Genomic DNA, 12,176 nt, shown 5'->3' with positions numbered 1-12,176 from the left:
AGAGCCTTGCTGGATAAAGTAGCCTTGGTTGTAGGCCTTTGTTTCTCATTATTTGGAATATTTCTTGCCATTCTCTTCTTGCTTGGAATGTTTCCGTTGAGAAGTCAGTAGCCAACCTTATTGGGACCCCCTTGTATGTTACTTCCTTTTTCTCCCTTGCTGCCTTTAGGATTCTCTCTTTGTCTTGGAGTTTTGCCATTTTAATGATGATGTGTCTTGCAGTAGGCCTCTTTGGGTTCCACCTGCCTGGGACTCTCTGTGATTCCTGGATTCGTGTGACTTTATCTCTCCTCAACTTAGGAAAATTTTCTGTTATTACTCTTTCAAGTAGGTTTTCTGTCCCTTGTTCTTCTTCTTCTCCTTCTGGTATTCCTATTATTCGGATATTATTACGTTTCATATTGTCTTGCATTTCTCTTAGACTCTCCTTATTTTTTCTGATTCTCTTTTCCATTACCTGGTCTGTCTGGGAGATTCTTTCCACCCTGTCTTCGAACCCGCTTATGTGGTCTTCCGCCTCATCAATCCTACTCTTCATACCTTCTACTGTGTTCTTCAGTTCAGAAATTGTATTCTTCATTTCCTCTTGGCCTTTGCTGATGGTTTCTATTTCCTTTTTCATGTTGGTATAGTTTGCCGAGAGTTCATTGTAGCTCCCCTGTAGTTTCTGGTAGCTCATTGTAAGCTCTTTGAATTTCCTGATAACCAGTGCTTTGAATTCAATATCTGATAGTTGACTTACCTCTATTTCATCTAACATTATTTCTGAGACTTCCTCCTTTTCTTTCATTTGGGGATTGTTTCTTTGTCTTCCCATTGTTTGTGATGCTCTTCTTGTTGGCCTCAGCTTCTTAGATTGATCTGTTCTGGTACCCTGAGTTTATGGTGTGAACTTCTGTGGTAGGATACCTGTGGAATTCAGTGGTGCAGTCTCCTGTAGGTATCTTGGTGTTCTCTGCTTTCATTACTCCTCTGGTTGGTTTCCAGCTAGTCAAACCTTTTTTTTCTGGTCTCACTAGTTACAGCAGCCTCAGGGGCTGTTAGTGTGGCTTTTCTCACGCCTTGGTAAGCTCAACTGGTCTCACCAGTACCCCTCCAAGATCCAGACTGGCGCCGCTCTCCCGTGCCCTACTGAAAGTGGATTTTCTTCCAAGCTTTCCAGCCCTGGTCTGGCGTGAGGGCATGTGCTCCCACCCAGGCTTTCCTGTTCTCATAGGCTTGGGTGTGGACCTTTCCCTGTGTTGTGGCTGAACACACAGGGCAACTCACAATTCTCCCAAACCAACAGCCACAGCTTGACTCCCTGTGTTTCCCTGTCTGCGCTTGCTGAGTAGGGATGGAGCTGGTGACTGGCTCTCTTCCAGGGGCCCAGCCAGCAGCCCGAGAGTCCCTGAGACTGTTCGAGAGCCAGTGCAGGGCCCGTGCCACAGGGCTTGCCCGGGTGACTCTCAATTCCCCAAGCCGAGAGCTGGCGCAGACCCCGCGAGGGCTGGGAAGGCATGGGCAACGCGCAGCCACCCAAGCCAAAGGCCACGGCTTGACTCCCGGTGCCTCCCAGTCTGCGCCAGCTGAGCAGGGATGGAGCTGGTCTGCGCGGAGTGAGTAGGGATGGAGCTCACAATTGACTCGCTTCTAGAGGTCCTGCCAGCAGCCCGAGACTCCCCAAGACTGTTGAGCAGGGAATGCTCCGGCAAGCGAATGCTCGGGCAACTCTCAGGTCTCCCAAGCCGGACACCTGACTTCACGGGTTATCAGAGCTTTCTGGTTTGCTTCCGGATGCTCACTCCTCTCTCTGCCACTACTGGCAGACCAATCTCTTATGGTGTTTTTCAATCTGCGCCCTGCCAGATGGGGGTGGGGGTGCTGGTGACCAGTTCTCTCCCAGAGTTGGTTTTGCCCACCCTCGGCTCTCAGAGACCGGGGCAGCTGGCCAGGGCCTTGGCGCAGCCTGGTGGAGGGCCTGCCGCTGCCTTTGTGCTGCTCCCTCGCACCTTGTTGACCCGTGGTTGTCTCCTCTCCTCAACCTCTGGTCATTCAGTGTCCGCCCAAGAGCTGATTCTTTACAAAGATAAACAATATTGACAAACACTTAACTAGACTCACCAAGAAAAAAGGAGAAAGGACCCAAATAAATAAAATTGGAAATGGAAAGAGGAGATACATCAATTGAAACCAAGGAAATAAAAAGGATTGTAAGAAAATATTATGAACAACTATATGTGATCAAACTGGACAACCTACACAAAATGGATAAATTCCTAGAAACATACAATCTTCCAAAACTAAATGAGGAGCAATCAGAGAATCTGAATAGACAGATTACACCTAGTGAAATTGAAGCGGTAATAAAAAAACTCCCAACAAACAAAGCCCTGGACTGAATATCTTCACAGATGAGTTTTACCAAACATTTTGGAAAGAACAAACACTTCTCCTTCTCAAACTATTTCAAAAAATTCAAGAGGAAGGAAACCTCCCAAGTTTATTTAAAGAGGCCAGCATTATCCTAATTCCAAAGCCAGATGAAGACAATGAAGACACTACAAAAAAGAAAATTATAGGCAAATATCCCTAATGACCTTAGATGCTAAAATCTTCAACAAAATAATAGCAAGCCAAATACAGAAATGCATCAAAAAGATTATACACCATGATCAAGTGGGATTTATTCTGGGAATGCAAGATTGGTACAACTTTCACAAATCAAAAAATCTCATTTACCACATAAAATGAAGTATCAAAACACATGATCATATCAATAGATGCAAAAAAAGTGTTGGATAAAATCCAGCTCCCATTTATGATAAAAACTCTTAGCAAAGTGGGAATAGAGGGAACATACCTAAACATAATAAAGGGTATATATGACACATCTACTACCAGCATCATTTCAACAGACAAAAACTACAAGTGTTCCCTTAAGATCAGGAAATCTGCTTTCACCTCTCTTATTCAACATAGTACTGGAAGTTCTAGCCAAAGCAATCAGACAGGAAGAAGAAATAAAATACATCCAAATTGGAAAGGAATAAGTAAAACTGTATTCGCTTGCAGATAACGTAGTACTATACATAGAGAACCCCAAAGATTCCACCAAGAAGTGACTAGAACTGATGAATTCAGCAAAGTGGCATGATAGAAAATTAATATCAAGAAATTAGTTGCATTTTTATGCCAATACTGAAAACAGAAATGGAAACTATGAAAATAATTTTATTATCAGTTGCTTCAAAAAGAATAAAACACTTAGGAATAAACCTAACCAAGGATGTAAACACCTGTACACAGAAAATTATAAGACACTGAAGAAAGAAATTGAAGGAGGTACATATAAATGGAAGCACATACTGTGTTCATGGATAGGAAGAATAAACATTATTAAAATGTCCATATTACCCAAAGCAATCTATAGATTCAATGCAAATCCTATCAAGATTTCAGTGATATACTTCCACCAAGATGGAGGTGTAGGAGGTGTTAAACACAACCAAGTTTAAAGTCAACAAAGTTTCAGTAGAAAAAACACAGAAAATTGAACTATACAGAAGTCCGACAACAACGAACCATTCAGCCAGACAAGTAAGAGGGGCTAGCCAGCAGCAGAGCATGGTCAGGCAGGAAAGATCTCCCCACCCAGCCATGCAGGCAGCTGTGGGCAGATCCCAGGTGTGGTGTAGCAACAGGCGGACCCAGTAAGGGCGCAAGGTGGCAGGCTGATCATGGTCACACATTCATGCACAGATAAACCAGTGAAGGAGTGAGCAGTGAGAGAGACTGCGCATGCCCCAGCAGCAGGAAGCAGCAGAGGGGACCACCATTGCCTCTCTTGGACCCTGCCCCCACATACAGCGTCACAACCCAGTGACTGAGTTGCCCCGCCCTGGTGAACACCTAGGGCTCTGCTTCTCATATGTAACAGGTGCAAACAGATGAAGATATGGCTCAAGAAGAACTCAAAGCCCCAGAGCCGATAACTCCTATCCAAGTACTAACCAGGCCCGACCCTGCTTATCTTCTGAGATCAGACAAAATCGGGCATGTTCAGGGTGGTATGGCTATAGACCAGAGCCGATAACTCTAAGTAACCAAGAAATAGCCAACCTATCAGATGCACAGTTCAAAATACTGGTGATCAGGATGCTAACAGAACTGGTCGATTTTAGTCACAAATTAGGAGAACAAATGAAGGCTAAACTGATTGAAATGAAGGGAAATGCACAGGAAACCAATAGTGATGGAAAGGAAACTGGGACTCATATCAAGGGAGTGGACCAGAAAGAAGAATAAAGTGACCAAACAGAAAAAAGTGAAGTTACAAGAATTCAAAAAAATGAGGAGAGGCTTAGAAACATCCAGGACATCTTTAAACTCTCCAATATCCAAATTATAGGGGTACCAGAAGGGGAAGAGGAAGAGCAACAAACTGAAAAGTTATTTGAACAAATAATAAAGAAGAACTTCCCCAATCTGGCAAGGGAAATAGACTTCCAGGAAATCCAGGAAGCTCAGAGAGTCCCAAAGAAGGTGGACCCAAGGAGGAACACACCAAGGCACATCATAATTACATTAGCCAAGATTAAAATGAAGGAGAGAATCCTAGAAGCAGCAAGAGATAAGGGGACAGTCACCTTCAAAGGAGTACCCATCAGACTGTCAGTGGATTTCTCCAAAGAGACCTTACAGGCAAGAAGGGGCTGGAAAGAAGTATCCAAGTCATGAAATCCAAAGACCTACATCCAAGATTGCTCTATCCAGCAAAGCTTTCATTTAGAATGGAAGGACAGATAAAGTGCTTCTCAGATAAGATCAAATTGAAGGAATTCATCATCACCAAGCCCTTATTATGTGAAATGTTAAAGAGACTTATCTAAGAAAAAGAAGATAAAAAATATGAACAGTGAAAGGACAGCAAACTCCCAGTTATTAACAACCACACCTAAAACAAAAGCAAACTAAGAGGACAGCTAGATTAGGAGTGGAAACATAGAAATGGAGATCACATGGAGGGTTAGCAACAAGGGAGTGGGAGGAGGAGAAGAGGGGAGAAGGTACAGAAAATAAATAGCACAGACAGTAGGTAGAAAATAGACTGGGGGAAGGGCAAGAATAGTAGGGGAAATATAGAACTCTAAAGAACTTGAGACACATGGACATAAACTAATGGGGGGGAATGCTGGGGGAGGGCATGTGCAGGGTGGAGGAGAATGAAGGTGGGAATTAGAACAACTGTAATTGCATAATCAATAAAATAAAATAAAAAAGATTCCAGTGATGTATTTCACAAAACTAGGAAAAATACTTCAAAAATTTATATAAAACCACAGAAGACCCTCATGGCAACAGTGATCCTGAGAAAGAACAAAGTTTGAGGAATCATACTAACTAATTTCAAACTATACTATAAGCCATTGTAATCAATCCAGCATGGCACTGGTGTAAAAACATACACATAGATAAATGCAACAGAACAGATAACCCAGAAAAAAACCCATACCTTTATAGTCAATTATATTTGAGAGAGGAAGCAAGCACATACAATGGACTAAAGATAGTTTATTCAATAAGAGGTGTTGGGAAAATTGGACAGACACATGCAGAAACATCAAATTAGAGCACCTTCTTACACCATACACAAGAATAAATTTAAAAAGATTTAAAACTTAAATGTTAGACTTGATACCATAAATTTGTAGAAGAAAACATAGGCAGAAAAATATTGGTCATTGTTCACAGCAATATTTTGTTGGATCTATCTCCCCAGGAAAGGGAAACAAAAGAAAAAATAAGCAAAGGGGACTACATCAAACTAAAAAGTTTTTGCACAGTGAAGGAAAACATCAAAATAAAAAGACAACCTACAGAATGGGAGAACATATTCCCCAATACATCTGATAAGGGCTTAATATCCAAAAATTATAAAGTACTTACAAAATTTGATGCCCAAAAAACAAACAACCCAATATAAAATTGGGAAAAGGACTTGAATAGACACTTCTTTAAAGAGGACATACGGATGGCCAGTAGATGTATGAAAAGATGCTCAATGTCACTAATCATCAGAGAAATGCAAATTAAAACTACAACAAGACATCATCTCACACCTGTCAGAGTGGCTATCATCAATAAATTGACAAATAAGTAAAGTACTGGTGAGGATGTGGTGAAAGGGGAATACCTGCACTGTTGGTGAAAATGCAGATTGGTGCAGCCACTGTGGAAAGCAATACCTCAAAAAATAAAAAATGAGTGCTTTTCAACACAGCTATCCCACTTCTGGGAATATATTCAAAAGAACCCAAAACACTAATTCAAAAGAACATAAACACCTCTATGTTCATTGCAGCACTGTTTACAATTGCCAAGATATAAAAGCAGCTCAAGTGACTGTCAATAGATGAGTGACTAAAACAACTATGGGATGTTTACACAATGGAATACTACTTGATTGTTAAAAAGAAGAAAATTTTACACTTTGCAACAGCATGGATGGATGGACCTGGACAACATTATGCTAAGTGAAATAAGCCAGTCAGAGAAAAACAAATACCATATGATTTCACTCATATGTAGAATCTAACAGACAAACTGAACTAATAACCCAAATAGAGACAGACTCATAGAGAGCAAGATGATGGCTTTGGATGGGTGAGTTTAGGGGATAGAGGGATCAAGCAAAAAGGTAAAAGGACTCACGGACATGGACAACAGTGTGCTTATTGCTGGGGAGAGGGGTGTATAAGAGAATTTAATAGTAATAGGAAATATGCAATAAAGATTAAATTTTAAGAGTCTATGAGGCAAACACTTTTAAAACAGTTTACTTAATGGCCTCAATCTGCTTTTCTTCCTATGAATCCTATAAGTCAGTGTTTGAACACACTTAAATGTAATTAGCACTAAATGAGGTTTTTGCATTCCCTTTTAGCGGAGGATATCATTTCTAAATATAAACTCTTCTCACTTAATGATGAATACATGTGACTTCAGAGATATCGCAACCAGTTATTTCTAATGATATTTACTAAAAGTTTTTTAAAACATGAGAAATTATTGTAATTAGTACATTTGAGTTTAAGCCTTATATATATATTTTAATATAATTTATTGATTATACCATTACAGTTGTTCTATTCCCTCCCTTCATTCCCCTCCACCCTGCACATCCCTCCCCCTTCCCCCCTTTAGTTTATGACCACGTGTCTCAAGTTCTTTAGATTCTATATTTCCCCTACTATTCTTGCCCTCCCCCCATCTATTTTTTACCTACCGTCTCTGCTACTTATTTTCTGTATCTTCTCCCCCCTCTCCCCTTCCCACTCCCCTGTTGCTAAACCTCCATGTGTTCTTCATTTCTATGGTTCCACTCCTGATCTAGCTGTCCTCCTGGTTTGCTTTTGTTTTAGGTGTGGTTGTTAATAACTGTGAGTTTGCTGTCCTTTCACTGTTCATGTTTTTTATCTTCTTTTTCTTAGGTAAGTCCCCTTAACATTTCACAAAATAAGGGCTTGGTGATGATGAACTCCTAGTTAACTTGACCTTATCTGAGAAGCACTTTATCTGCCCTTCCATTCTAAATGAAAGCTTTGCTGGATAAAGCAATCTTGGATGTAGGTCCTTGCCTTTCATGCCTTGGAATACTTCTTTCCAGCTCCTTCTTGCCTGCAAGATCTCTTTTGAAAAAATCAGCGGACAGTCTGATGGGTATTCCTTTGTAGGTTACTGTCTCCTTACCTCTTGCTGCTTCTAGAATTCTCTTTTTCATTTCTATCTTGGGTAATGTAATTATGATGTGCCTTGGTGTATTCCTCCTTGGGTCCACCGTCCTTGGGACTCTCTGAGCTTCCTGGACTTCCTGGAAGTTTATTTCCTTTGCCAGATTAGAGAAGTTCTCCTTTATTATTTGTTCAAATAACTTTTCAGTTTGTTGCTCTTCCTCTTCCCCATTCTGGTACCCCTATAATTTGGATGTTGGAGCATTTAAAGATGTTCTGGAGGTTCCTAAGCCTCTCCTCATTTTTTTGAATTCTTGTAACTTCACTTTTTTCTGTTTGGTCATTTTTTTCTTCTTTCTGGTCCACTCCCTTGATTTGAGTCCCAGTTTCCTTTCCATCACTATTGGTTTCCTGTGCATTTCCCTTCATTTCAATCAGATTAGCCTTCATATGTTCCTCTAATTTGTGGCTAAAATCAACCAGTAAGCCTTATATTTTGGTTTATTGTGAGGGTACAGAATTGAGAATTAAGATAAAGTTAAAATTCAGGTTAGTTCTAGATATGAGACTCTGAATAAACACAGTGTTAGTTTTATGTTTAAAAAGAGTCAAATGACCAAAATTAAGAAAATAGATGAATTTAATAGTAGATTTAAAACAACTGGAGAGAGCCTGCCTTGTAGACGCAACTGCTGCCTTGGACCTTCCCGCACCCAGCCTTGGTCAACCCCACTGTGTTCTTCCACATTGCTGCTGAGGGTAGCCTTTGGCTGTATCTCCTTTGAGCTGTTTGCAGACAAAGTTCAAAGACAGAAGAAAACTTTCATGCTCTGAGCAACGGGGAGAAAGGATTTGGTTATAAAGATTCCTGCTTTCACAAAATTATTCTGGGATTTATGTGCCAGGGTGGTGACTTCACATGCCACAATGGCACAGGTGGAAAGTCCATCTTCAGGAAGAAATTTCATGATGAGAATGTCATCCTGAGGCATATGGGTTCTGGCACCTTGTCCATGGCAAATGCTGGACCCAACACAAACGGTTCCTAGTTTTTCATCTGCACTGCCAAGACTGAGTGGTTGGATGGCAAGCATGTGGTCTCTGGCCAGGTGAAAGACACATGGATGTTATGACAGCCATGGAGTGCTATGGGTCCAGGAATGGCAAGACCAGCAAGAGGATCACCATTACTGACTGTGGAGAACTCTAATAAATTTGACTTGTATTTTATCTTAACCGCCAGATCATTCCTTCTGCAGCTCAGAAGAGCACCCCTCAATCCCCATTTGCTTGGAATGGTCTATAATCTTTGTGCTGTCAACGCAGTTCATTGGGTTCCATGTTTTCTTTACCCCTTCCAGGTCTAGCTGATTTGAAGAGTTAAGTTTATGATTATGAAATAAAAACTAAACAACAATGACAACAAAAATGAAACAACTGAAGAGAGAATTAGGAAACTAGAAGACAGATTAGAAGAACAGAATATACAGAGAGTAAGACAGGATGATAGAGTGGGAAGGTCTAAATCTACATTGTCCAATGTGGTGTGGCTATTTATACTTAAATTTAAGTGAATTACAAGTAAATGAAGTTTAAAAATCTAGTTTTTCTATCACACTAACCACATTTCAAGTGCTCAACATCCACATCAATATTCAACATAAAGGCTTCATAGTGCCAGCATAAATATAAAACATTTCAACTACAGCTGTTTCGGTTAATGATGGACTAAATACTTGTTTGATTGGAATCTCATAAATAAATAAAATGGGGCAGAAGCAATATTTGAAGGGGTATGGCTGAAATATATCCAAAATTATCAAAAGACACTAACCCACACTTGTCAGAAGACCATCAAATTCCAAAGAGGGAACTGAAAAACAAAGCTATAGCCAGATCTAGAAAATCTTCAGGAAAACCAGACTTAATGGTAAAGAATTGAAGGCTTTCCCTTCGATGTCAGGAACAAGACAATGATGCCTGCTCTTACCACTTCTATGTGACATTTCTTGGCCAGTGCAGCAAATTTTTAAAAAGTCAAAAATGTAACAATTGGAAAGTAAGGGCAAAATGTCATTATTTGAAGATAGTATTATGTACATAAAAATCTAAAACAAATTGAACATAAATTATTAAAATTAATAAGTTGCTAAAAATGAAGTCAGTACCCCAAAACTTAGCCACAAATGGTTGAAAAGTGAATTTTAAAAGGATGTTACCTACGATCTCATTCATTGCTACTGGTCTCTTGGCAAGCAGCTCTGGCTCCTGTCATTGCTCTCTCTACACTGTAGTCATTCCCACAAGTCTTCTTTGTCACTGAAGCCACCTCCAGTGACTTGTTGCACCAGTTCCCTCCACTTTGTTTCCCCCCATGGCATCAATGCCATGTCAGGTTATTCAAGTGACCCAGATCACAACTGGGGTGGAAGGTCTGGGGCACTTCTGTTTGGAGGCAGTAGATCAGGGCCCCTGTTAGGAAAGAAGTTTGGAACCCCTTGGGAGAAACTAATTTAAAAAAAGTGAAATCTTGATGAGCTGCCCACACTTGAGAATAATTTTTATCAAGAACATCCTGATTTGGCTAGGTGCATAGTGAAAAATATGGAGACATACAGAAGAAGCAAGGAAATTACAGTTAGAGGTCACAACTGCCCAGAGTCAGTTCTGAAGTTTTATGAAGCAAGCTTCCCTGAAAATGTCACGAATGTGATTGTGAGACAGACCTTTAGTGAACCCACTGCTGTTCAAGTTCAGAGATGGCCAGTTGCTCTAATTATATTGGATATGGTTGGAGTGGCAAAAACTGGATCTGGGAAAACATTGTCTTATTGGCTATCTGACATTGTCCACATCAATAATCGGCCATTCCTAGAGAAAAGTGATGGGCCTATTGGCTTGGTGCTGGCACCAATTCTGGAACTAGCCCAACTGGTGCAGCAAGTAGCTACTGAATACTGTAAAGTGTGTTGATTGTAGTCAATTTGCATCAATGATGGCCCTCCCAAGGGACCAGAAGTACACGATTTGGAAAGAGGTGTGGAAATCTGTATCGCAACACCTGGAAGTCAATCAGATAAGACCTGATAGGCAAACCCTAAGGTGGAGTGTGACTTGGCCAAAAGAAGTACACAATTTGCAGAAGATTTCCTGAAAGACTGTATTTATGTAAACATTGGTACACTGGAACCGAGTGCAAACAAACCACACATTCTTCAGATTGTGGACGTGTGTTGTGCTGTAGAAAAGGATGAAAAACTTATTTGATCGAAGAGATCATGAGTGAGAAGGGGAATAAAACCATTGTTTTTGTTGAAAACAAAAGAGAATGTGGTGAACCTACCACAAAAATGAGGAGAGACAGGTGGTCTGCCTTGACCACCCATGATGGCAAGAGTCAACAGTATCATGACTCGGTTCTAAATGAATTCGAATGTGGAAAATCTCCTGTTCTGATTGTTACAGATTTGGCCTCCAGAGGCCTAAATGTGAAAGATGTGAACTTTGTCATCAATTATGACTATCCTAACTCCTCAGAGGATTATATTCATCGAATTGGAAGAACTACTTGCAGTACCAAAACAGGCACAGCATACACTTTCTTTACTCCTAATAATATAAAGCAAATGTCTGACCCTATCTCTACTTCATGAAGCGCACCAAGCAATTAATCTTAAATTGCTTCCATTGGCCCAAGAAAGATGTTCATTCCACGGGTAGAGGAGGCATGAAGGATGACTGCATGAATAGATGTGGGCAAAAGGGGTGAATTTAATACCTTTAGAGACAGGCAAAATTATGAGAGAGGTTACTCTAGTCTGGTTAAGAGACTTGGGGGCAAAAACCCAGAATAGTGTTCATAATGCTGCAAATTTACCCCAACAGAAGCCTTGGGTAAATGTGTTTCTACTGGTATACAGATCAGTTCTATGCCTGATAATCCAACAGGAAAACCAGAATGGTTATGACAACATTCAGTAATATGGAATTCAGTGCCACCATCTTGCATGCCCGGGGTGACTTGTGTGCCTGGTGCCACTGCTTCCTGTGCCACAATCCCTCACCGCTGGGCTGCCCAACTCTGCCCTTCCTATCAGTCTGGATGAATGTGTCTATCTTTTAACTCCTTAGTTGTCCAATTTCCATACAGTTCAATTTTCTGTCAGTTCTGGTTATTGTTTTGTTTCTAAATTGTTGTTGTCCTTATTTCGATTGTGTGAGGAGGCACAGTGTGTCTACCTATGCCTCTATCTTGGCAGGAAGTCCCACTTCTTTGCTATTTTCACAAAAGTAAATGTATAGTAACTTGAAATACAATGCACACCCTTTCGGTAAAAAATATTCAAAGAGTGAAAAAAAAGGATAACACTTAGAGTGACATAAAAATGATAAACTACCTAAAAATAAATCTTTCAAAATAGATGTAAGCTCTCTATGTAGAAAACTATAAAATATTCCAAGAAA

General features: G+C 40.4%; 2 pseudogenes; both read left to right on the top strand.

Moving 5' to 3' along the window:
- Window positions 1-1,608: 1,608 nt before the first annotated feature.
- Window positions 1,609-8,928, top strand: LOC118982721 (peptidyl-prolyl cis-trans isomerase A-like; annotated as a pseudogene).
- Window positions 8,929-10,097: 1,169 nt separating this feature from the next.
- Window positions 10,098-11,693, top strand: LOC118982719 (probable ATP-dependent RNA helicase DDX5; annotated as a pseudogene).
- The last annotated feature ends 483 nt before the right edge of the window (window positions 11,694-12,176 follow it).

The sequence above is a fragment of the Sturnira hondurensis genome, unplaced genomic scaffold, assembly GCF_014824575.4.
Source record: "Sturnira hondurensis isolate 20B ecotype Veracruz unplaced genomic scaffold, ASM1482457v3 Scaffold0025598, whole genome shotgun sequence".
Lineage (NCBI taxonomy): Eukaryota > Metazoa > Chordata > Mammalia > Chiroptera > Phyllostomidae > Sturnira > Sturnira hondurensis.
This window is presented reverse-complemented; position numbering and strand designations above follow the sequence as displayed.